General features: G+C 55.1%; 1 protein-coding gene across 6 annotated transcripts in view; it reads right to left on the bottom strand.

Annotated features, from left to right (window-relative positions):
- The window catches only part of HDAC4 (histone deacetylase 4), a 340,829-nt gene extending 320,325 nt beyond the window's left edge, over positions 1-20,504 (bottom strand). For 2 of the 6 annotated variants that reach the window (XM_039469907.2, XM_039469912.2), the window contains exon 1: positions 20,164-20,395. The gene's annotated coding sequence lies outside the window, so the exon portion shown is untranslated. Of the gene's footprint in view, positions 1-19,848; positions 19,910-20,163; positions 20,397-20,452 lie in introns of those variants that run through there. The other 4 variants (XM_039469908.2, XM_039469911.2, XM_039469910.2 and 1 more) reach the window with 4 other exon arrangements.
- Positions 20,505-26,359: the final 5,855 nt, after the last annotated feature.

The following is a 26,359-nucleotide window of genomic DNA, read 5'->3' as shown; positions in this document are numbered from 1 at the left end:
ACTCCCCACAACCCCCACCTTGGTGGCCCAGTCATCTTACCCTACCTTCATACCCAGGATGGGCACCATCCCCCCGGCAGCCCTGAGGAGCCCCAGGCTGGGAGGAGTGCCCTTCCTCCACGCTCCCCTTGGCTGCCAAGGCCCCTGGCTCATCCGCTCCGATGGGAAGGCCAGAGAGCAGCACCTGCATTGCCACGGGGTCACAGGAAGCAAAGGTGAGAACACTCAGCAAGGCCCAGTGCCTGCGCCCAGACGCTGCGGCTGAGGGAGGGGGATAGAAAGCTCCGGCCGCAGCTGCACGGTGACTCGCAGAGAAGAGGCTGCGGAGCTCCAATTGGCCTGGGGTGGGGCGAGGCGGGCCTGCGTCCAGCCGGGGGCACCGAGACTCCACGGGGCTGGAACCACTGGGTGGGACCCTTTCAAAAGGGTGTCCGATTCAAAAAGGGGTCAGGGACACAGCGTGGGCCCAAGGGTGCCAGAGCCAAGAGGGCCCTCGTGAGGCTTGATTCACTCAGAGGAAGAGGTCAGAGGAAGAGAACTCAGTTCTGGAGATCCAGACCAGGGCAATGGGAAGAAAGAGCAGCACAGAAGGCACCAGCTCTGCAGTGACCCGCGCCTCCGGGTGAACCTGGGATGTGCACGCGCACACACGTGCGCACACGCACACCTACACACGTTATGTAAGTGATGTGTTAATATACACTTACATTAAATTATACACAGTATGTTATAAATATACATTTACTACGTAGTCTACGTTTATAATACGCACACATTTTTATATGTGTATCTATAGTTACTGAATAAACATTTGTTTCTTCCCATCTTTCCCTCTATAGTTGGCAAACTTTTGAGTTCACCACAGGATTGACAGTAACCTGTGTTTGAGAAGAACTGCCTGCCTTTAAAAAGAAGTTCTATTAGCTCTTTCTAATAGAAGAGCTGTTTGATGGATATATATTAATAGTTTCAGTTTTGCAAGATGAAAAAATTCTAGAAATTCACAACCATGCGAATATAGTCAACACTACTGAACTGTATGCTAACAAACGGTTAAGACAGCAAATTCTGTTAGGTGTTTCTTACCACAATTGACATTTTTTTTTTAATATTCAAAGGCTGGACACACACACGTAAATCTAACAAACTGCCCAAACCGTCTGTTCGTGTGGATTCTTCCCCGCTTTGTCCCCAGCTTCAGAGGCCTGTCGTTCTTTCGGCCTTCACGGCCCACCTTGGAAAACGAGGGACACCTGGTTTAAACCTCCCCATGCACAGCACACACTTCCTGCGGCTCGAGGTCGCCCCTCAGCAGCACCTCCCGGATGCGAGGAGCAAACATGGTTCACGTCCCGATAGCTGAGAAAATGAGTGGCAGGGACTGAGACAACAGCATCCCACACGCAACACACGCATCAGGGTGTTTAAAGTGTATTTATGGCGACTGAGCTGTCACCTGAGCACGTGACGCACGCGCGACGCTCAGAGGAAGGAAACCGTCTAGGAACCGAGAGTCACGGCGCTGCCTCCCGCGACCGCCTTCCTCAATCACTACAATGAAAACACACAGCGAGCTGAGCTGAGCCTCAGCGAAGACAAATGACTCCCGGGCTTCGTTTTAGCATATTCTAAAAATGCAATTTACAATTCAGCAGTATCCTTCCTTTTTATGTAGTCACTACAACACAAACATGCCTCTTTGTTATCTCCCACGACATCTGCATGCAAAACACGCTCGGCTAGGAAAATGTCAGTTCTGGGGAATCGAAACCCATTTGTCAAATCTGAAAGAGGGGAAATGAAAAGAAAGGGAAAGGAGACGATAAAGGTACATTTTATTCACATGCAAAAACATGTAAATGAAAGCTGGTTTCATTTCCTCACCCCCACCCCCAAGCTGGTAAATGATATATGTCACTTGTCCCAAGCGTTTTCAAAATTACTATTTAAGTTCTACAACCGTGCAGTGGAACAAAATCCATGCCGGTCAAATGCAGTCTCATTTACTTCAGATACTAAATAAATGCTCATCTTCTGGGCTCAATGACAAGAGGTCTTCCCACCCCAGGGACATCTTGGGATGCTGTAGAATGCTCCGTGGCAACCCTGGCTTCAAACTACTATAGGCCAGTGCCACGCCCCCGGCTGTGACAACCAAAACCGTCTCCAGATACTGCCAAATGTCCCCTAGGGGAGGAGAGTACAAAGCCTCCTAGGTGAGAGAGCCCCTAGAAAAGACTCAAGCCAGAGGGACTTAAACTACCACAGCCAGTTCCACATCACACACGCACACACGCACACACACTCCACCAGCTGAGACTGCTCACTGCGCTCTGGGGGCCTGAGCAATGCAGTCCCAGATGCAAGTCCCACACTGTTCCCCAGGGCCCAGGGCTCTGCTGCAGCTGAGTGCTGGGATCCCCATATTCCTCAGGACACCAGCACACACTCAGACCAACAGGAGACGCCTTCCCAAGTTCGTCAGGGCCTGCACCCACGTAGCAGATTAAAATTAGGCACCCTCATTATTAAACTGTCACTGCAAAAGCTGGGAATATCGCTTTTTTAAATGAATAGAATTAATGGATTCTTTATTTGCTTGCACTGGTGAAACTCAAGCCTGTCTTTTATTATCAAAGCAATCATAAGACGAGGCTTCTGCCACATATGCAAATTAAAACATTAGTATTTTTCCCAATTACAGTAACTGCTTATTTGTAGTGCTGATCTATTCTGCCAATTTAGTTCCTCTAATATTAATGATACCGGAAATGCTTTAATAAAACTCTCAGGCAATACAAGATACACGTTTTCCACTTTGTACCTTTCTGATCATGTAAGGGGTAGGACCTCCCAGAGTGACCTGGACGGGCCAAGTGGCAGAGGCTAAACCCGGAACCACAGTGCCCTCTCTGTGGACCTCCCAGGGCCTCCCTGACTTCTCCCAACAACAGGGAGAAACAGCCCAGGGCACCTATGGGTGGGGCCAGGCCAGGAAAAGCCAGCCCACCAAGGTGGGAGCTTTCTTTAACAGTCAGCCTGCACTCTCTTTTTCTCCTTCCTTTTTTTTCCTTGAGACAGAGTGGTTCTTGTTGCCCAGGCTATAGTACAATGGTGCAATCTTGGCTCACTGTAACCTCCACCTTCTGGTTCAAGCGATTCTCTGGCCTCAAGCCTCCCGAGTAGCTGGGATTACAGGCACCCACCATCATGCCTGGCTAGCTTTTGAATTCTTGTAAAGATGGGGTTTCACCACATTGCCCAGGCTAGTAGTCTCTCCTGACCTCAGGTGATCCACCTGCCTTGGCCTCCCAAAGTGCTGGGATTACAGGCATGAGCAACAGCTTACACTTTCTAAAAACTCAAGTGAAGTATCCATTTCACTGCGTGACTGTCCATGTTACAGGCATGGTTGGCTTAATCCCCAGCATTCTCCATGACGGACTCACAGTCCAGTTCTCGGATCTCGTCCCATTCATCCAAGGCCCGCAGTGTCCAGGTAGACGCACTTGTTTCCTGTGGCCACCCTGACCCTGGCTCCAGCCCGCAGGGGAAGTCCTCCACCATGATGCCCCTAGCAACCCAGAGGCCCTGGCACTGCTCTGAGCCCTGCATCTTCCCATAAAGTGCACACCCACTGAGCAGACCCTTGCTTGGAGGTTGGACCAACATCAGTGTCTGTGAGTTAGGAATCTGAAAGAAGGAAAAAGCTGCCTGTGGGAAGATGGAGCAGGGCTTGAAATCAGATCTGAGGCCGCGTGGGCGGGAGGGGAGGCAGTGGCCGGCTTCTCAGGCACTCAGCCAGAACAGATGCCTCCTCACCTGGCTCCTCCGACAGCCACAGAGAAACTCAGGGCAAGTACAGTTCGTCCACAATGAAGCAACGAGGAGGAGTTAGTTTTCCAAACCCAGTGTGCTGAAAGAGTGCCCGGCCAATCCATTCCCATTAATTCTCTCTCCATTTGTTCCCGGTAGGAGAGAGCACAGAGAGGAAGCCGCCTCGGCAGCTCTCACTCGAGGGCACAGGGTCGGGGGGAGCGGCGCCTTGGCCAGCAGATGGCCCCTCCCTCAAGGGTGGCTGGGGCAGGGGTGGACCACAGAGACTGGGGAGTGAGAAAAATGACACAAGGTGGAAACAGGACACGGCCAGGATAAAGCTCGTCCACACAGTCCACAGAGCGCCCCAGACAGCCTCAGCCCGGCCGACAAGGCCAGACAAGGACAGATGTGAGAACTGCTGGAGGGCAGGGCGGCTGGAAGAGTGGCGAGGGCTGGGAGCTGAGCACCGAGCGAGAGGTCTGCTGACGTGAGTAACGGGGCGCGGTCCACTCTTGCCCCTAATGGCAGGCCAGGAACAGCCCGGACACAGACGGGGAAGCAGCGCGTGTGCATCCCTCCACCGCGCTCTGCAAAGGCAGAAAACCCACGGGGGCCTGGCTGCACACCACGGTGAAGGGAAAGACGCCCAGGCTGCTAGGGGCCACCCAGATCCCAGGTCCTCTGGATCAGGCACTCGTAATCTGGGATACCTGCGTGGGCTGAGAAGATCCATCAACTCCCTAAAGCCACATTCAAGATGACATATTTTAGTACCTCTCTCTATCATATGGAAGTGTTTAAGAAAAAGAAAAACTGAGGATAGGCATGGTGGCTGGCACCTGTAATCCCAGCACTTTGGGAGGCCTAGGTGGGAGGATCCCTTGAGGCCAGGAGCTCAAAACCAGCCTGGACAACACAACGACCCGTCTCTGCAAACAAAGAAAAGCCGATGCGGTGGTGCACGCCCGCAGTCCTAGCCACTCCGGAGGCTGACGCGGGCGGATGGATGGAATCCAGGAGATCAAGGCGGCAGTGAGGTGGCCGTGAGCTCTGAGTACCACTGCACGCCAGTCTCAGCAGCAGAGCAAGGCCCCATCTCAAAAACAGGCACAGGAAAGGGCAGAAAGGAAGGAGAAAGGCAAAGTGCCCTGCGTCGGAAGGAACGGGTCCTGCGCCGTAAAGATGAGCCTAGTCTGTTTCAGTGGATGTGGGCCCAGCACCACATACTCTACGCTCTGTCCCCCCGCTTCTGACCTCAAAAATGCCGATTTGTATTCAAATACATGCAAAGACATTTTAACAACACAACAACTTAAACCCAACTTCCAAATACATCAGGCCTCAGACCAAGTACCAGAAAGGTGTGACACACACTGGCCCTGAGGAGGGGATCGGAGCTCCTCTGTGCACCCCCAGGCCCCGGAACTGACGTGGAGGCACCAGTCCAAGGGCTCCAGGGAGCCAGGATGCAGAACAGAACTGCAGGGGTTCTGTGCACAGGGATGGGGACAAGGCTCCCTCGGAGGAGCACTTCCCATCCCTTTTCTTCCATCTTCACTCTCTCTCCCGAGCAGGGCACCTTGCTTCCTGGCCATCTCCACGTGACTGGTGTGATTGGGATCAGAGGCCCACAGGCCCTGCCTGTTTTGAGTGGAGACCCTCTCCCCAGCACCTCAGGTAAAAGGTTTCCTCCAAGCCTCAGGAAGAACCCGTGGCCTCAGCTTCCCTTAGCCGGAGGCGACATTGCTGGAGCTCAGTACATGGGAGTACACATCGGGGTAGCTGCCCTCAGCAGGCAGAAGCACTGGCTGGTGGTGGCAAGGGGTTCAGGGGGCCTCCGGGCCGATTCCGAGGACTGAAGAAAATGGGGCTCCTGGCCCAACTCTGCCCAGCTCAGCAGTGGGGAAGCTCTGCCTCCGCCCAGCTCCCTGTTGGTGGCTAGAGCCGGAAGGCAGAGCTAGAGCATGGAAATGAGCGGCCGCAGGAGCCCCGTTCCCTCCCCTCAAGCCTCCTGCCTGCCTGTGCCAGGAGCCCATGCAGCGCCAGGTGTACAGCACAGCCCACCGGCTGGCCTGTGATCAGGAACACGCACACACATGTACACACGTGCACGCGCACACACACGCCCGTCCCGGACTCTACAGATGCCACCAGGAGCCCCAGAAGGACCATGTGACACAGCAGGACACAGAGGTCCTCACTGCAGCCTCATCCATTACTGACTCCAACTCACAAAGGGCCAGGGGCCAGGGAAGCCATGGTGAGTACCCAGGAAGCATGGAGGTTAGGATGACACTTTCTGCCGCTACAGAATCAAAAGGAGGCCACTGGCCCCCTGAAAGCAGTCTAGGTCTCCAGCTCTGCCTCGGGAGCCCTGAACAAGCCCCCTGAGGCAAGGTAAATAGGGGACCAGGGACAGGAAAGCTCAGGTGTGTCCCAAACAAGGTCGAAGCACTGTGGCCAGACCCAAGGATGCAGGAGAAGGAATCTGGGTCGGGGAGGCTGGGCTGAACCCTGGTGGCCTGCAGGCACGGCAGAGAGGCCTGTGCTCCGCTCTAGACAATGGGGAGCCGCGGGATGCCAGGGCCGGGCAGAGGAAGAAGGCTGACGGTCGAGGACAGGGAAGAGAGGCTGAGACCCACATCTCAGAGATCTGACAATCAGGTCCGAGGCCTGACTGCGCTGACGGCGCTGCTGGGCGGACACAGTGGGAGTCAAGGTCACAGGCGCTGAGACTCAAATGCTCACACACGGAACTGGAGCCATCGTCAGTGTCCGTATGAAAATGGGTGGCACCAGAAGATGAGGAAAGACCAAAGAGAGATGTGTCATACCACAGGCAGATGACAGTGTGTCCTGCCCACGGGAACGACATGACACAAGTTCAAAACCACCTTTCCAAGAGGAGCCTCAGCCAAGGGTGCAGGTTCTGGGGGCATCCCGGCGTGGCCAGCCAGCCAGGGGAGGCTGCGAGGCCTCTGGGGCCCAGATGACTCCTGCGGACTGTGGGCTGGAGCCCACAGATGCTGGCGCGTGGGGCCTCCATGCAGATCCAGGCTTGGAGTGCCACTTCGTGCTCTATCTAGACAAGCCGCCAGACCACGTCTGGGCCTGGAATTTCACAACAGCACTGGGAAACCAAGAATACCAACACAGTAAGAAAAACCCGTGGGCACCAGCTTGACTTTCCCAAAAACCAGTCACAACCCAGAGGAGCAAGAGCCACACCCCAGGGCCCACCGGGAAGGGTGGCTGCATGCGTGCTGGCTTCTGATCCCCCAGGCCCTCTGTAGAGACAATACTGAGAACTTGCACTCCTAGTAAGGCTGGCCCTTGTCCAGAGAGAGCCCAGTTCTAACAGTGAAAATGCAGTGTCTCCATGGGTGACAACCGTGCCTGAGGAGGGAGGACTCCACCACCCTCGCCACCATCACCAGATGCACTCATTTTCTAGAAGCTCCACCGTTCCTCATTAAGTGGCAGCGATCAGAGATGAGTGTCTGTTTTCCGTTCACCAGGAATCAGGCCAGAGGAGCCAGACGCTCGTGCTGCACACGGACCGCAGTGCGCGCATGTGCTCAGTGTGTATCTGCAGGATCGTGTGCGCGTGTCCGGGGTGTGCGAGTGCAAGGTGGGAATGCCCCGCGTGCAGCATGTGCACATGCATGTACATGTGTGCTGAGGGGGAGGGACATTTGCAGGGCTGTAGTCCCGGAACTGCGGTGGGAGCTGATGGCAGAGAGAAGGGACTGCTCACAGGGGGCCTGGATGGAGTCACCCACTGAAGCAGCCTCGGGCCCACAAGCACCAGTATGGCCACGGCAGGGGCTAGAGAGTGACCAGAAGACCCCCCTATGCACCCAGGCCAGAAGGCCACTTCCAGCCTCAGTCCCGCCGCTGCGTGCCTGGCCAGGACTACAGGGCCAGCCACCACCGACACAACGCCCAGGAGAGCCTCCCACACCTTACGTTAGAAAAATGCCCCACCTTCCCCCGGAAGAGACCTCCTCTGCAGGGACGTGCAGGTTCCGGGTTCTCTGCCTCTCCCTCCAGCCTAGAGACAGGACGAGGCACAGCACTCTGTGACCAGAGGCAGCTCCAGGCTGCCCTCAGGAAGCCTCTGTGCCAGCCTTGTACTCCAGCTGACAGGGACAATACGCTTTAGATCCAGAACAACTCAGCCAGGGCAGGGATACTGCTATTCTGATTGTGTGGAAGAGAAAGCAAGGCTTAGAGCAGTGGGTGAATAGCACCAGAGCAGCTGGAACACAGCTGCCCCGGGATGCACACCTGGGCCCCCGCCTAACAGCCGATCCCCCCCTCACTCTCCTTCCCAACCAAGATGCGCCCCGGAGGAGCTGCGCCTCCCGCCTAGGCACGCTGCACTGGGCACTCAGGAGCAGCAGTCAGCTCAGCTCCACGGCCCCACCCCACCGCTCTCACCTGGGGCCGTGGCGTCCACAAGCATCAGATGGGAGGAATGGTGTGCAGGGACTTAGGAACCACATGTAATATCACAGGGCCTGGCACACAGTAGATGCCCACTGCAGAAACATGGCAGGAGGTGGCCGGGCAGGTCCTCCCTGAAGCCGAGGGAGGCAGCAGAGTTCACTCATGCCGCCTGGCCGGGCCTGAGGAAAGGCTGGGCTGCTGGGCTCCTGCACTGCTTATCCTGACAACATGCCCTCAAGGAGGAAATCCTGACGTCCACCTTGCACATGGGTGGACCTCGACAGGAAGGGCTGCACACTGACCATGCGGCTCTCCACGCACTGCAGGGCCAGCGAGCCTGATCGCAAAGCACATCCCTTCTAGCACACCCCTCACTGCAGGGAGGCAGACGCAGGCAGCAGGGCTTCCCCAAGTGTCTGGGCCCAGGTCACGTTTGCATCTGCCTACTCAGTCACCCACCCACCTCTGCAAGGGACAGATGAGCCAGCATGGCTCAACCCTTCTCCGGAGCATCCTCAGATGACCAGCAGAGCCTTGGTCCTCCAGGTGACCTGGGTGCCTGGCCCCAGAGGGCAGCTGGACCGGGAAGCCGGAAGGACCGCCCTCTGGGCCCCGCTTTGGCAGCCATGGCCCTGATCCGTCCTCCACCATCCTGTTGGTTGAAGCCCCCGCTCTGCCCCTCAGTGTCACTGGGCTGCAGCTGCAGGGACCGTGCCATACAGCCTCCTCCCTTCCCGGCCCCACCTCCCCACTCTCAGGGCCCCAGGCTCCTCCCCGAGGCCATGTGCGTCTAGCCAGTCATCAGTCACAGGAGTTGCGGAGGAGCCCCTTGCTGAGCTGCCGTTACTTCTATCCACTTTCCTATTGGCTGTTTTGGCAGACTTGGGCCCTGACTTCCAAAACCCCGGGTTTAACCCAGGAAGCAGTGGAGACACAGGGAGGCCGGTGTGTGTCAGCCTCCACTGCCAGGGACCCCTGCCCAGGCCGTCTCCCGCAGGTCCTGAGAGCCCACTTTCCGCCTCTGGGACGGGGCCCACTCTTCCCTCCTGCAGACCTGCTTTGGGATTCTGGGGTGAGGTCCGCAGAGCATTCGGTATGGCGCCCGTGCACACTGAGCCCACGCCAAGGCTGTCCTGGAACTGCTACTGGGCTTTGTGAGCCACGAGGAACCTCACTGAGGACACCACCGGCAGGTGCTGTCCTCAGCATCTGTCCCCTTCCCCTTCCTTCCTGACATCAGTGAATTCCATACCAGGGATGCCAGTTCCCCAGCCAGCTTCCAGAAGAGGCACATCCATCGCCCAGGCTGGGCCACTGGGTGCACTCTGCACTCCGGTCACCGTGACTGGTTCAGAGCCCAACACGTGACTGGAGCCGACCAAAGCAGAGTGAATCCGAGACCTGCTAAGACAAAGAGGCTGTCCCTCCCGCTGGGTGTGAACCGGCAAGGGAGCAGCAGGCAGGGCCTGTGTCTCCCTTGAAGCTCACTCTCCCAAGGCTGCCCCGATGACACTGGAGGAGCTGGATCAAACCGTGACTGAATACTTCCTCCTCCTGCTCTTTCTGGGAAAACAAGCCAATCAATTCCCTGAGGCCACAGTGCCTATACCTGCCATAGAGAGATCTTATCTGATGAAGAAATACCTCCCTGCTCAATACTGGAAGCCAGCCAGGCGCAGCACCTCACGCCTGTAATCCCAGCACTTAGGTAGGCCGAGGTGGGCAGACTGTTTGGGCCCAGGAGCTTGAGACCAGCCATGGGCAACAGACTGAAACCCCATCTCTACAAAACATACAAAAAATCAGCCAGGCATGGTGGCATGCGTCTGTGGTCCGAGCCGATCAGAGAGCTGAGGAGGGAGAACCGCTTGAGCCTGGGAGGTGGAAGCTGCAGAGAGTGGTGACCGGACCAGGGCACTCCAACCTGGGCAACCAGGCAAGAGTGTCTCAAAAAAATACTGGAAGACACCCCGAAACTCCCCCTAGAGTACCTTTCCCACCCTCCACCTGCCAAGGAGCTGTGCCCACGGGGCACCACGCAGCCGCGGCCGGACCTCGCCCATCTCTCGGGCCTTCCCTGGCCTCCACAGCGGCACCACCCCTCGATTTGCTACCAGGAGCAGCCGCATGCTGCAGACCAACCCCGGACCCAACCCCCAGCCATGCAGCCTCCCTCGAGCCACCGCGGCCACACTCAGCAGCCTTCTGGCCGGGGTAGCGGGCGAAATGCACACTGTCCTTCGGGGTCCCTGCTCATGCAAATCAAAAGCAGTGAGGACAAGGGACCGAAAGAACCAAGGGGAGGGGAAGCGGGGCAGACTGGATTTACACACAGCCACAGTCTCACGACAGCTCCCTCTCCAGAACACTGGGAAGCATCACAGACAGCAAAGCCCTGGCATAAAGTGTCCATCAGACCGCCCGGGTCATCCTCAGGGCCACCGGCCTCAATACGAATCACACTGGCCAAGGCACAACCTGGACATGCCCCGGTGGCTCGACCACCATCACAAGCCGGGCTCTCCGTGCTGCGTAGGGACGCTGGCCCTTCAGATGCCTGACAGTGCAGCCCACCCTGGAGGCTGACAGTGCCCACAGGAAGCATCACGGTGCTTCCGAGCTTTCCAGAGTCTAATCTCCATAAGCTTTCACATGGTCCCTGCAAGGACAAAGGCAGACCAGAGCCTGTTCAACTGGTACTAAGGTCCTTCGGGGAGCCGTCCACATCACGACCTCCAGCAGCTGCAGGGAGGCCCTGAGCGGGCGTGTGCGTCCCAGAAAACCCTGCAGGTGCCTGTAAGGCCTGGTCAGCAGCAGGCCCCTGGCAGGGGACATACCCTGCTCCTCATTCGCCCTGAGACCTGCCAGCAGAGAGGGCTGTGTGTCCTCAGAGCCACGGGCGAGGAAGAGGAAGGTCGAGCCTCGGCGGGAGAGACGTTCACTCAGCAGATGACAAAGGACTCGCTGAGGTGGTGAGGTCATGACAGTGACGCTGGGACTTCAACCCATGCTCACTCGACACCCACGTTCTGTCCTCAGCACCCCAGAGCCCTGGGACACAAAACATTTCCACTGAGAATCACTCTTGTCCCGCGCTGCAGGCGCATCAGTGCTGTGACGATAGTTAGCACGTCTGCTAACCAGGGCCCTCATCCCACACCACGAGAGCACCACGGAGCCAGGAGAACATGTGAACGAGAGAAGAGCCCCTCCACAGCCCCCGCTCTACTTAACCAGAAGCATTCTGAAAACAGAACTTTGTCCAAACGCAGCCCACGTGTGCTGAAGCCGGCGCATGGACACGGAAAGACACTGTTCTTCAGGGAGAGGCCGGAGGGAGCTCACGGTGGCCGTGAACTCTAGGTCAACGGTCCCACCAGCTTGGGAGGTGAGCTGGATGCTCCTACGCCAGGCTCCATCCTGCCCAGGCCACCATGGTGGACAGGGGTGTGATGGCCCAGGCCTGCTGCTGCCCTTGGATGGCGGCGGGCACGCGCTCAAGCGCTCTGCAGGTCAGCTGTGCCCCAGCCGGGGAGCAAGCCACGCTGGGCTGGGCTGCGCTGCACACTTGGGGCAAAGGAAAGCAAGATGCTTCCAGCGGGCACTCAAAAGGAGAGCATGAACAGAGGTGCACCTGGGGCAGTTCCCTAATAAAACTGGTTTGTACAAAAAAAAAAAAAAAAAAAAAAGGAGGAAAAACAAAAACAGTGACGTCTCCTTCCGTGCGGCCCTCTGACCTGGACAGCCACAGGGCGCAATTCCCACACACAGCCCTTGCGCCAGCAATCAAGTGTTCGCCGAAAAATGGGGACTGTGACCACCTACCAAGATCTTCTGTGCAAACGTTATGCTGGAGGGGGTTTAATGTGCCAGAACCTCCTGATGCTTTGCTTTACGGCTCCCTTGAAAGGTGCAAAGGGGCAGAGGGCCACCCACATCCCGCAAGCAAGGGTGCACGGCTTACATCACCAATAAAGCCACGCCCCACTTGTGCGGCCGGGGCCAATGCCCCCAGAGGTGAAATGGGGGACAGCCTCCTTAGAACACTCTAACCCCTGAGCTTACAGGGCCTGGGCATGATTCCTGGGGGTGGGTGAGTCCTCAACAGTCAGCTGGGATGAGCCCAGGCCACAGGGAGGACGAGAGCTCAGGCGCCCTTGGCCATATCCTGCTGACCCACTGGGGCTCCACTTTCTGCCACTCGACTCAGATGGCATGGTGCCAGTCAGCAAGGCCCCTGCAGATGCGCCAAGCTGGGCTCAGTCTCAGAGCCTCTGGTGTGTAAGCCGGTGGCACTGGGGGTGCCAGCTCAGGTCCCCTCCAGCACGGTTTCTACAAGGACTCCAAGCAGGCTTCAGTCCTGACGGCTACTCTACAGAATCCTGGACCTGAGCACAGAGGACACTCTCACCAGCACTGCTGGGGGAAGGAAGGAACTCTCAGAGCCACTGGGCCGGGTCCCCGGCATGTGAACCACCTTCCTAACCTCACTCTTATTTTGGAAGCTGCCCCAGCTTTTTATGCAGAGGCCCCACAACAGCACCACCAACAAGCAGGTGCCCCCTCGAGAGCCTAGCCACACCGTGGGCCACCTGGAGGCCTCTGTGGGATGCATGGGAATGGGACTGCCTTGACCAATTGAGCACAAGCAAGATGAGATCCACCACCCACATGGAGCCAGGCACCAATGCACAAAACAGGAAGAGCAGAAGCAAATCCTCTGTCACATGCAAGAAGACTACACAGAAGTGAAAAGGCAAGGAAGTCCTTGGTGGAGGCCACGCCCTGCCCCACCCAGACAGCCTGCCAGTTGGCCCAGCTCATTGCTGGCTCACGCACTCTGGCCTTGGAGACCTCAGTCACCAGGCCACCATCTGGCCACAATGGCCTTTTCACCCTACTGTGGCCCCGAAACTCTGGCTCTAGCTAAAAAGGGCCCCATCCCATTCGCACCCACCCACCTTCCTCCTCCTCCCCCTCACCTGGGCCTGGCTCTTGTACCACAGCTGTCCCCACCAAGCCCTCCGGCCAAAGCCCTGGTTCTCAAGACAGTGACCCGTGTGCACCTGCCTGTTGAGTTCCTATCTCTCCTCTGTCCCCACCAACACCAAAGCCTCTTGTGGGCAGAGGCCAGCTTTCCTGATCAAGCCTGGGGTCATGGGGCCGGTCACTGCATCTGACACAATGTGTCAACTGAGTCTCATCTCATGTAAAACCTAGTACTTGGCCTGGGGTGTAGAATGAGTATTTGCAAAATAATAGTTAATCACTTAGAAATATTTAGGGAACACGGTCCCCAAGGAACACCCCAACTGGACCCTCAACACCACCACCAGGGGCCAGTGGAGATACCACAAAAACTTCTCTTCCTCAGTTTAAAAAAGAACTGCTCCACAAACCGGACGGTGGCCATTCCCAGGGGAAGATGCTATTCCATCGCCACCTGAACAACACTCCCACTTGGAATGCTGGTTCAGCCTTCCAGGTCATAAGAACTGATTTATTGTTTCAAGCTTAAACATCAATCCAACAAAAGCACTTGAGTCACACGGACGGAAGGCTTCCTAAGACAGTAAACTAACAAAGCCCAACACACGTTTTTACACAGAGCAGACTCCAAAATGCTTATGGACGCAGATACTAAGGCATCGTATTAAAATTATGAGGCTAACAAGAAGCGATTAAATAATGTCGTTAATCCGAATTTAAAACAAGCTGAGAAAACTTCCTTCATAGAAGCACCGCTGGCCTCCTCGCATGCTGGAGCCCCAGGCAGAGCGGCTGGGGGACAAGCCGCACACACCTGCCTTGGCCTTGGCACGACAGCCGCATGTGCCACTTGACAGCTGTGCTGAAGGCCCGTCTCCCTCTCCTTCCTTTCTGCATCACGGAATCCACTTCACTCGCATTTACGGTATCTCCTTAAGAGCATGTAATCTCCAAAATCAGGTCCAAGAAGTTCCCAGATGGGGGCAGGGGTGCTGGGAAACAGACAGTTCCAGAGTATTGGCAGGAACCCCGAAGAGGGGCCAGGGCCGGGCTGGGGTCTCACCCCGGCTCTCCCACCCAAGACCCACACTGTGTCATTCATTCATTCATTCATTCTTCAAGCACCTACTCTGCAAGGCACAGGGTACAGAGCAGGCATGAAGCCCTCTGGGCCTCTCAACCCTCCAGAGCCCCAGCTCGTACAAGAGGTGGCACTAAACAACGAATGTCACAATGAGCTGTTGAAATTGCACAAGGGAATGCAGTCGGAAAGGAGGAAAGGAATGCAGCTGTCAGGCTGTTTCACAGGGGCAAAGGATGGGAGGATGAGCACGCACTGAGGGGCTGGAGAAGGCGACGTAAACGGAGCCGCTCCAAGGAAAGGGAACAGTGTGTGCAAAGGCCCGGGGCCAACAGGGACTTAGCGCTAGGAAGCAAAGCAAGCGGCAGCCGAAACCTCACAGACGGAGCAAGTGCTGACAGATGAGGCCAGGGTCGGGCAGGACTTTCAGAGCCCTGCAGCCTCAGGATCCTAGGAATACAGGAAAGTCATGCCAGGGTTTCCAGCAAGAGAATGGGAGGTACGAACCTGCTTTCAGTGGGAACCGGGGAGACTGCATGCAGGACGGGCTGCAGCAGCGCCCGCCCAGACCCGGAGGGGCAGTCCCCACCTTGAAGAGCTCACGTGTGAGCCAGAAAAACAATTGTGCCCCAATTCTTCGGTCACAAACCATATTTATCAACTTGTCAAGGACTTAAAAGTATACTTTTCTTTCCAAACGAAATATCTAAATATTTTAAAATTACTATTGTAAAAAAGTAATACATGTTTACCAAGAAAACCTCTACAATACCATGTATAAAAGTGTACCCTGTTTCCTCGCCCCTGATGGTTACTTTAGAGACTTAAGTACTTAAAACCAGAGCGGGTGGCGTGGGGGCTGCTCGGAACCCTGCCTTTCCCTCTTCCGCTGCACACATCTGCCCGTCCACGCGTGGAGGGTACCGCAGTGCACAAATGCCAGCGGGCTTGACAGGTACTGCGTTTATAACTGATGCAGCATCCACCTCCACACACCTGTCTCCACACACTTACATTCTTTTCTTAGAATAAATTTCAAAATGTAGCATTGTGGGGACAAGGGAAATGGCCACTTAAGATTTTGACACTGAAGACTTTTCTAGAGAGCAATTCAATAATTACCATTTTGTATTTATATATAACAGATAATTTTATGATATAAAATTTGTTTTGGGGGGAACAGGACAGGGGCTCACCCTACCACTCGGGCTGAAGTGCAGTGAAGTAATCACGGCTCACTGCAACCTGGACTTTCCAGGCTAACCTGATTCTCCTGCCTCAGCCTCCCAAGTAATGGGGACTACCAGTGCAGGCCACCATGCCTGATCAATTGTTTTACTTTGTAGAGATGGGGGTCTCACCATGTTGCTCACGCTGGTCTTGAACTCCTGGGCTCAAGTGATCCTCTCGCCTTGGCCTCCCAAGTGCTGGGATTGCAGGCATGAGGCACCTCGCCCATCCCTAAAATATTTTATATAATGTGTACTGGTCTGTCCAGAGAACAAACGATAATAAATAATAGCCAGTATTTATACCATGCTTACTACATGCCAGACCATATTCAAGGCCACTTCTATGCATTAACTTATTTAAACGCTGCAAAAACCTTACAAAATAGCAATTACTGTTATCACCAGCAGCAGGAATCATGAAACCCACACGTGATGGGCAGAAAGGGACTCTCCCGGGCTGAAGTGGTTGGCAGCGCTAAGGGCTTTCATCACTAGCCGCCATGATCTGCATGTTCCTGTGCTCTGCCCACCTCGCAACGGTGATCTCACACACTCCTTATTGGTCTGTAAAAGCTCTTTATATATTGACTATTAAGCTCACACAGGCATAATGTGTTGGGTATTTTTTCTCCTGCTGTCTCTTAGCCTGGCTTATGGAATCTTTTGCCAAAGAGATTTTTAAAACACTCTTATCGGATTAAATCTGTCAAGATTTTCTTCAAGGTTTCTGGCTTGGTATTGTAAGAGTAGATTAACCTGGTAATTCTTCAAAGTTTTTGGTCTTCAAATGCCTTCTTGCGATCAAATCTTCCAAGGTAATCAACAGACTGAACAGCAAACACTAAAAGCTGCTCTGGCTGAAGTGGACTCCGAGCACCGGCTCCCTTCCACCACCCACACCTCCCTCCAGGGGCCCTGGGGGCTTCTCAAGAGAGGAACACGATGTCTTCCAGTTCTGCAGCGCCACACTTAACACAAGACAGCATGAGAAAGCCAGAAGTACTTCCCAGACCCCTCCGAAACACGCCTCGAACAGCTCCAAGGAACAGTCAGCACAGCACTAGAAAGTCTAAGCACACGAAGCCAGAAAGGTATTCCAATGTGTCCTCTTCTCAAAGAGGCTGTGTTCGCCCAAGCACCTCGACAAGCTGGACTTCAGCTTCCAGATCACCGGGGGCCCGGAAGCAGAGGCATGGAGAGGAACGAGCCTTTGGGACTGGAGAGGCAGGGGACAGGAGGAGGTCCATTTCACCCTACCCCCAGTTCCTCCAGAGGCAGAGCCCACCTGCAAGGCTGTGCTGACACCTATGTGGTGAGTGTGCAAAACAGCACCGGCCCCAAGCAGGTGCTCACCGGGCGTCAGCTACAGGGTACCTGACAGCTACTCACGGCATTATCTCCTTGCCCCAGGAAAGATATCCTCATCCCCGACAGTAATGCAGGGAGTCACGGTGGAGGCGATCTGTGTAGGACCCCAACCTTTCTTCTAGGAAGTGAGTGGGAGGTGTGTCAGGGGCGCCGCAGCAAGGGGACGTGATCATTTAAGGCTGCAGACACTACAGCCCACGTGCCACCCTGAAATGGGTTCCCACTCTTCCCATTCACAGAAGCCCCAGAGAAGAAACTGACCGTATGAAGAGACCTTCCTGACCTTTGTTTAGTGACACTTGTTCCCACAGAAACACTGAAGAATGACTTAAGGTCTATACAAAGGTAGCGTCACTTTTGACATGGCACCCCTCATCCCACATGAACCAGAAGGTGAGGTCCCTTCCTCTAACGTCAAGGCAAAAAACCCAGAGCCCACCACACAGCCCAGCATATGCTGACCACCTGAGATCAAAGCAAACGCGCCCTCCAGGTCCATCCTTCCCGGACTCCCTACCCCAGGACAGACAGGAGGCAGAGCTCAGTCCCAGCTCCACAGCCCCAAGCTTAGGTGGAGACTGGGCCCCTCAGCCCTCCATGTCCCCCATCCCCAGCTACAGTCGTCAATTCTGGGCCTCGGAGGGAAAGCCCGGCCGCAGCCTGCCACCCCGCCGCCTCTCAGCAGTTCTCTCGCCCTCTGAGGCTCCTGCGCGCCCTACATCAGGTATTAATACATTACTCGTGGCAGCTTCTGAGCTATGAAAGCCCAGCCGTTTTCAATAGAGAACAGTAAGGACGAATTCTACAGGAGTGAAATGTTTCTTCTGCTCCGGCAATTAAGACAGCACAAAGTCGCCTTCCCTTTGGTGCCACCCCCCAACATCAAAGGACTGGAATTCAAAGCCATTCACGCTGCATTGAAACCTCACAATGAAGCTGGAGAATGGAAGTCGATTACTGGGCATAAATAGGCAGTAGTTAAACGAAAGAGTTATAAGGAAATCACACTGCAGCAACCCCACAATGCGTGGAAACTTCCAGCACTGGAGTCCTCCTGGTAAACATCCACAGGGCACCCTTCTCAAGCAGGTCTCTGGCCAGAGAGAGTCCGGATGGGCTGCCCGAGCCGCACGTGTCCCGCGTGCCAGGTTGTTCTGCCCATCTCGCTACAGCAACAGCCCCCAAAGCCTCTGAGAACATGGCATTTGGGGATTTTTACTTTGCATTGCCACAAAGCTGCTGACCACAGAACATTCTCTCTGGTGCAGGGCTCCGAGGCCACATCTGTCCTTGTCCCTAGGCCTTCCAGGCCTCTGTGCTGTCCAGTCATCTTCCTTCAGTCCCGCCTCTTAGCCCAGGGCTCCCCGGGGCACTCCTGCTGCCAGCTCTCCTTGCAGCAGAAAGAACCCTAAAGAGGGCAGCGTTACAGCTGCCTGCTGAGTACAGCGGCTTCTTTTCTAATAGATTACTGCTCTCTTTAGGACGGCATTTGATCTGTAAAATCAAAGCCCAGAACACAGAAAGCTATACAAGTCTTACAATGTGTCGGGGTGTGTTTTTAAGACATGAAAATACTTCCCTCCCACACAAATCTGAGTTCTTCTGGGGAAAGATGCCACGGATCCCAGAGAGTACACTATCTGGGAAAGCGCGATCAGTCTTAAAAATAGGTAATTGAAGACAGATTTTAGAATTCACACGAGCTACCTGAAAAAAAATTACATCTCACATATTTTTGATATCCAAAACTCCTTTCTGATAAAACTTCTAACTGGGTGGCATTTCGCATTTCCAATTATAATGGAGTAATTGTGTTGCCATAGTTACTGCAAAATTCTGCAATAACTTTTGTTGCTTTGTAACTGCTTTAGTGTATATTTGTGTACAAGCAGCTGAGTTTTCTTAACTCTATCTCCCTCCCTCCCTCCCTCCCTCTCCCCAGCCGCCGCCACCATCACCGCCACCTTCCCTGGCTGGGCCTGAAACCACCACACCCGCCTTCTTTGGACGGTCCCGAAAATAATGCACAGAATTATCAGAAGCAATTAAAACTCCAGGCAACCACGATCATATTACAAAAGAAAAAGTGAAACCAGGTCAAGGTGCAAACCTGCCAGTATCCCCCTCCCCGGTCCTGCTGGGCTGGCGCTGAGCCAGGGCTGTTTACAGGTTTACTCCCAGGCCTTAACTGCTTCGGTGATTTGTGGGAATAAACAGAAAAGCCTGAACAGAAAAAACGGGGCGGCAAAGTGGCTACACAGGCCCTTTCCTCCCTCGCGGAGGGCAGGCAGAACTGCTCTCAGCAAGCAATTAGGTAGGTCTCCACAGTCATGCAATTAGGATTTAGTTAAGAAAGTCATTAGTTTTAAAATAACTTAAGTTTAATTTCCGCAACGCTTTATTTGAAAATTGTGTCACAGCAGGTCAATTTACAACATGCAATAAAGAAAACACTCATATCAGCTGCCTCAAGTTATTACAAATTTTTGATGTGCATTAAATGAGTACACTGGGTTCCACCCCCGGCCTTTCCGACTGATACACACGGTCTCCTGCTAGAACAGTGTCAAATAATTCAACGCTCAATGTAAATACAAGACAATTTGCTTATGATTCCGTGGTGTGTTTTCGCTACGCCGAGAAACGCGGATCCCACCCCCGAGCGGGACCGGGCCCCGTCTCGGCCTGTGGACGCCCCGCGGGCTGAGCCCAGGGGGTCCCAGGCAGCCCCCCGCCCTCCCGCGAACCCCGGGGGCTCACGGCGGCGACGACACGCGCGGAGCCGCGGACCCTGGCGCGGAGGTTTTTCTGCAAACTCACAGCATTTGACAAAGTTACATAAACGGCGCCCGCCCGGCCCCGGCGCCCGCCCGCCCCCGCCCTCACTCCCCGCGGCCCGGAGCCCACCTGCTTGGGGGGCGCGGGCCCCGCACCGGGCGACGGCGCCGCCGCCGGCCGTGCCCACCCCCGCGCCCCCGCCCCGGCGAGCGAGGCCGCCTCGCGGCGCGGCTGGAAAGGTCCAGAAGGGGCCGGGCGGCCCTGGGGACCGGCGGGTCCCACGGCGCGCGGCCCGCGCCGGCCCCCGCCTCCCACGGCCGCGCGCGGGGCCGGTGTGGACCGGCGGCGTCCACCTGCCGCGGGCTCCGAGGCCTGCGGGCGGCGCGGGGCGCGGGCCGGGCGGCGGACAATGGCCCGCGGGCGCCGGGCCGGGGCTGCGCTTACCGCGGCGGGCGGCGGCGGCCGGCTCTAGCCCTGCTCGGGCGCTCCGCGCCGCATCTCCTCAGCCTGCGCCGCCACCCGCCGGCGAGCGGGCTCGAGCTCGGGCGGCGACAGCCCGGTCGCGGCCGCAGCGCCGCCGGGGGCCCAGGCTGGGAGGCTGCTCGGGCGGCGGCGGCGGCGGCGGCGCGGGCGGGCGCGCGGGCTCGGGCTCGGGCTCGGGCGGCGGCGGGGACGGTGCTCCGCGGCGGCGGCCCCACAACCTCCCCTCCTCATTCACAAAAAATTGACCCACGTTGAACCATGATGCTTCTCCCCCCTCCAGCGCCGAGCCGGGCGGCAATAGGCCACCCCGCACGCCCGTCAGCCGATCCGGCCCCGCCCCGCCCGCCGGCGGCTCGCCAGCCATTGGCTGCGGTAGCCTTGCGTCACCTCCCCTTGCGGGCCCCGCCCCCCCCGCCTGGTTTCTAATGAAGAGCTCGTCAATTACGGCTCGGCCCCGCCTCCCGCCCGCCCGCCCCGGGCGCCTGGCCGGCCATCCATTGGTCCGCTGGGGCCTGCGCACAGCCCGTCTGCTCCCACCCCTCGCCCAGGAGCTGCCCAACCGCGGGGCCGGACGCCCTATGAGCGACAGAGAGGCTCCACCCATGCCCGCCTCCCCGCACACGTCCTGGACCTCGTTGGCTCTCGGAGCTGCCAATTCCAGGGGGCCAGCGTACCGAAGGACGCTCCAGGCGCCAGCCGCTGGGTGCTTTGCTTTGCGGTTGGGGGAGCGCAGGGACCCGGGGCCAGTAGTGACCGTAAACACTGGCCCCGGCAGTATTCAGCCCCACTCAGTAGCTCGCATGGCTGCCTAGCGGTCAGCAACGCGTGTCTGCGAGTCTAATTCGCGCTTAGAGGGCACACAATGGGGTGCCGGCTGAGGCTGGGAGCCGGCCAGGCCTCGCCGCGGCCTCCATCTTGGGTACTGGCAGTGGGTCACGTGGTGCTGCGTCCGCACGGAGGCGCAGGGCGGCCCCGGTCACCGAGTGCGCAGGCGCGGCGGGCCTCGCCCTGCCCCGCGGCGGGAACGCGGCCGTCGGGGTGCGGGGCGCAGGCGGGCTAGGCCTGCAGCGGCGGTCGAGGGTCGTGGGACGCACCCTCATCTCTGCGCGGGCGGAGATAGTCCGGGCTGCCGCCAGGGTCTCGAGTCCCGGGCCGGGCGGAGGTGGAGGGGGCGGGAACGGCGCACCGGCCGGGTGGGCGGCGCTTTAAGGCGGCGGGGCTCGTAGGGGCTCGTGTTGAGTGAAAGGTCCGGCCCTGCAGCCCCACGAGCGCCTGGGGCGGCCGCAGCCGAGCGGTGTGGGCGGCGGTCTTCGGCGGCCGCCCTCCTGGCGGTGAAGTTTCCATTTCTTCCCAACAGGAGTGTGACAACTTTCCGTCTTGGGTGCACAAGAGGGAACGCGGAATCCCGCGTTCCGGGGAGGAAGCGCCTCTGACCGCGCGCGGGTGCGTGGGCCCCGGGGCGCTGGGCCAGCGGAGGCGCCCGCCCGCCTGGATCGCGGGAGCTGAGCGAGGACCCGTCCCGATGACCCTGACGCGGGGCGCGGGGGGGCAGGGGATATTGTAGTTACGGGGTTAAAAATACAGTGAGCACAATAAAAATGCCCATTTTACATTAAGTGTCTCAGTAACCAATAATTGGGAAAGTTTGGTCATTGTGAGAAATGCTTACTCTTGAGATGGCTGAACTCTGAAAGGAAGGAATGTGAGCTACAGATTTTTAAAACAAGACGTAGCTGAAGAGAAGGAGAGCGATGACGGGGTTTTGGAGACTTAGCTGCTGATGGAAACTGCGCTGTCAAATGTTCCTGTAGCACGAAACGGGGTCTGTAGCTAGCTAACATCTAGAGGATAAGATTCAGTATCATTTGACAGGGTTATCCAAAACAGGCAATCACGAGAAAGTATTAAAACCTGCCTGTAAGCTTATTAAAGTTAATTTTACATGTACAAACGCGCCTGAGCAAAAAGTCAGCTGAAAGAGTTCTGCGATCTAATCCTTGGCACAGGCAATTTTAAAAGGTAGAGTAGCCGCATTGCTGCATGCCATTCAGACCTCGCGTGGAGTCCTGAGAGGCACTCCAGGAGAGCTGGGCACCACACAGACGTGGGGTGGATGGTGCAGGAACCTCACTTGCCATGTCCGGAAAGAGAAACCTGGCCTGCGTGGCTGTGTCTACCATTCTGTGTCGGAGGGGCTGTCTGAAGGAGACCAGTGCGCAGCCGGTGCAGAGCAATTCAATACAATAGAGTTCCATGCAGTAAAAGCGAACACCCTATGCTGTGAGCTGTGTAAGGAGAAAGGCGGAGTGACAACCCAAATGCGTGGGAGCATCCCCCTGGGACTTCACGTATAGGCGTTTGACAGAGTCCCAAACTCAAAGCGAAGGAATCTCAATGTTCTCACAGTTGAAAGAAACCAGCCCCAAAGGCTCAAATTTTAAAGTCTAGGATTGGGAGATCCAATAAATGGGTAGAACTCCTAGACTGGCCGTGATTGGCAAGCTGGCCAATTATATATATATATATGTATAAAAACAACAACAACAACAAAACAACAAAAAACCAGTAACTTTCAGATTACTAACAGCATTCAATCAGTAATTAAATAATTGTAGCATTGTCAGTATGTGGTGAGCATTGTGCTGAGCACTTCATATGTGTTAGAAAATACAAAAAATTCCCAATGAGCAAAAGAACATTTTAAGCACTTAAATGTAACTAAGTTCCAGCAGAACTTTCTGAGAATTGAGAAAACCATTAAATAGTTCATCTGGAAGAATAAAGATTTTGAGAACAGTCAAAAAGAACAGTAATGTGGGAGACACTGCTCCCAGAAAATAAATCATGTTATCTGGGCTGCGAAATGAAAGCAATGTGAGACTGGTCCAGATCAATGCAGAATAATAGAAAGTAAAGAAACAGCCCCAAGCCAATGTACCAACTCCAGGCTGGTACCCAGCCAGTGTGCGTGATCAGCGTGCTCTAACTGTCCTTAATGGGCGGCTTCGCAGGCTGGTCAGTGCCTGTGCCTTACCAACTGTCGACTACGTTTCCTACCACCCCTTGTAGGGATTTCAGATATAATGAAAGCGGCTTTTCAAATCAGCGAGAACGCAACATGGTAGGGTACCTGCTAATCATTTGAAGAGAAGACATTAAAGTTGAAATCTTTACTCATCAAATGGAGTAAAGATTTAAGTTTAAAAAAAAAGTACTAAGGAAAAACTCAGTGGACATCTGTAGGGTTGTGGAATATAAAATATGCCATCAACAGTCATAAAGGGAAATACTGAGAATTTAGGTATGTTGCAATTAAAATTTAGTGTGCAATTAGCAGGAAAACAGATAAACCCCAATTGCAAAAATACAAGGGAATATTAGCAATAAAAAAGAATGAACTGTTATAGATGGTTGAATGTCAGAAACGTCATAAAAGATGTCAGATACAAAAGGGTTTACAGTGTATGACAGCTAATAAGAAATTCAGGAGGCAGCCATGTAATCTATAGGGTAGAGATCAGAACAGTTCTTTCTAGGTTGGGGGCCTACAGAGAGGGGCTGGGAAGGGCACGAGAACCTTCCTGGGCAACGGACATATAATACACTTTCTGTCTGGGGCGTAGATCACATTGCAGTACGTACTTACCCAAACTCATTGAATTTAAGAGCTGTGTCTTTTTCAGGAAGATTTTAATTCAGAAGAAAAAAAGCATCGAAGGCACTGTCTGCCCAGTTTGGAGGGGAAGGGGGGCCTTGGTGCTTCAGTGTACGATAAAATTAAGACAAGCAAGTGGGGAAAGCGTTTGCGTGGGTTTCATGGGGGCCAATCTCCACAGGTAGCAGGGCTTTCAGAGCTGAGCAGCCCGTAAGCAAAGCAGGCAGAGACCAGGACAGGCGAATACAAAAGAAACGCCCAGAAACATGACAGGATGTTCTCTACGAAGAGAAGTGCAAGGCTTTGTTTGGTGAAAGCAAATGTGAGGAAATAAACACTATTACACAGCAACCGAGTGTCAGCTGATAGAAACTTTCAGTTACTTAACCACACATAAATAAAATCTTCAAAATCTGTGCCTTCTTTCACATAGTGATTGCAATTTTAGAACCTCATTCAAAGAAACAAACATGGATGCTGATGAACAGTCTACTAAAAGGTCCACAGAAACAATGGTTGGTTGGGATGAATACATATGTGTATACTACCAAAAGTAAGGGGTTTTATATCATGGAAAGAAATTCACTTTATAGTTTCAGGGGAAAAGAAAGACAAGAAGATCTCATTACAATGTGATGACACGAAACAAAGGAAAAATGTGCGTCCTGTTCTAAGTGGAAAATGAGAGATTCTTGTTTCCTTTTGCTCACCTGTTTTCTTAATTCTTCAGTGAACACGTTTTACTTTTGTAAAAATAATTCTTTAAAAAAATTCGAGAAGGACATGAAGTCCACTAAGGAGATCACGAGGTCTGAGAGCATCTGTTGAGTGGGCAGGGCCTGGGGCTGCAGGACAGATGGGGAGGCGCAGCCCAGGCCACGGCGGAGGCAGCGGGGTGGCAGGGGGGGAGTTCGGGCCCATCTCACAGCCTTAGGACTTCCGGCTCTGCCAACCTCATCCACACCTTTCAGCAGACCCTCTGCCCTCCAACACTTTCTCCCAAGATGCGCTCCAGACAGCGGTGACTCAACAGGTCATTGAAATAAGTGGTGGGAGACCCACAACGTAGCTGGGCATGGATGCTCCTCTGGCTCCCCTTGCCCAGCTTTTAGGCTTGGATGACCGATCTGATGGAAGTCACCTTGACCAAGCAGACCCAGTCAAAAGCTACCAAGGTTGGCTTGATATTTTTGCTTTATGTTTTATGAGATAAAATCTTGGGGTCATTAGCACGTAGGAAGGAGCTGAAGTCACCAGAGGGGTTGAGGCCAGGTAGAAAGAGGTTGGAAATGGCAGGAGCAGTGGAGTCCAGGAAGAAAAGGCAGAAGGGGCCGAGGGCTGAGAGACTGGAGGCCGGCGCCTGGAAAACAGTCCTCTGGACGAGACTTCTGCTCTTCAGGGAAGTAAGTTTGCACATGATTACTGTTTGAGGAATTTAAGTGCCAACTGTCTTAGCCCAGGTCCAAAAGCAGAGTGCGATACAAGGATGCAGGCCCAGCTGGGGTTTGGGAGTGTGATTCCAGGAGGCAGGAGTGACAGACCTGGGGGCTGGAGTTGGGACAGGGAAGGAGGGACAGCCGGTCCTGGGCTGTGATGTGCAGTTGGCCAGACTGTTCATCTTTGGGAAGGAGGGAGAAGCATCTTTCCATCAGCTCCCAACCACCGGTGGTCAAGCGTTGCCCCACAGGGGTTCAGTAAAGCCCCCCGTATTTACGGGCTGAGCAAGCAGGAGTTCTGAGAGAGCTCCCCCAGACACCCCACCCTGAGCATCAGAGAAGCTCTGGAACAGGAAACAAGAGAGGCATCACGGGCCAAGGACAGGAGCTGCCAGGACACACTGGCCACAGAAGGGGCACTGAGGCGAGTCCGGGGTCCAGACCTGCTGTGATTCCAGGAGGTGTTACCGACCTCAGAAGGCTCAGAGGTCTTGGCCGGTAGCTACCACAGTCACCTGGCCAGCACATGAAGTGAGGTACATCCAAGGAGCTGGTGTGGGAGACCCAAGGCAAAACGCTGTACAGGTGGCTCCTCCGCTCCTGCAGGCAGCGTCCCCGTAAGTCCATCCTAAGCTGAAAATGCTTTGAATACACCTGACCTGCCGGCCATCACAGCTCAGCCTCGCCTGCCCGCCGTGGCTTCAGAACCCATGCATCAGCCTCCAGTGGGGCAACATCATATAACACAAGCCTGCTGTGTAACGAAGTGTTGAGCATCTGACGTCATTGACTGAACACTGCAAACTGGGTCAAAACTGCAACGGGCTAGGTCAGACCCTCGTGATTCGAGGCTGTCCGTATCTTCCTCTGTACAGGAGACCTGGCAGGTCAGGCTCATGCCCAGCTTGGGTGGCATGGGGCAAGCATCAAGCGAGGCTCACACATCTCGTGTCTAAAAACTGTAAATAAAAGGGCAAATTCACCCAATAGACTGTGACAAGAAAGTGCCCATCCCCTCCTGCCACGCTCATCCTGCTGTAACTGTTTGGAATTTAAAATTCTCAGG

This window comes from Saimiri boliviensis, chromosome 5 (assembly GCF_048565385.1).
Source record: "Saimiri boliviensis isolate mSaiBol1 chromosome 5, mSaiBol1.pri, whole genome shotgun sequence".
NCBI classification, from domain to species: Eukaryota; Metazoa; Chordata; class Mammalia; order Primates; family Cebidae; genus Saimiri; species Saimiri boliviensis.
The sequence above is the reverse complement of the archived record's forward strand: the minus strand, read 5'-3'. Positions and strand labels throughout refer to the sequence as shown.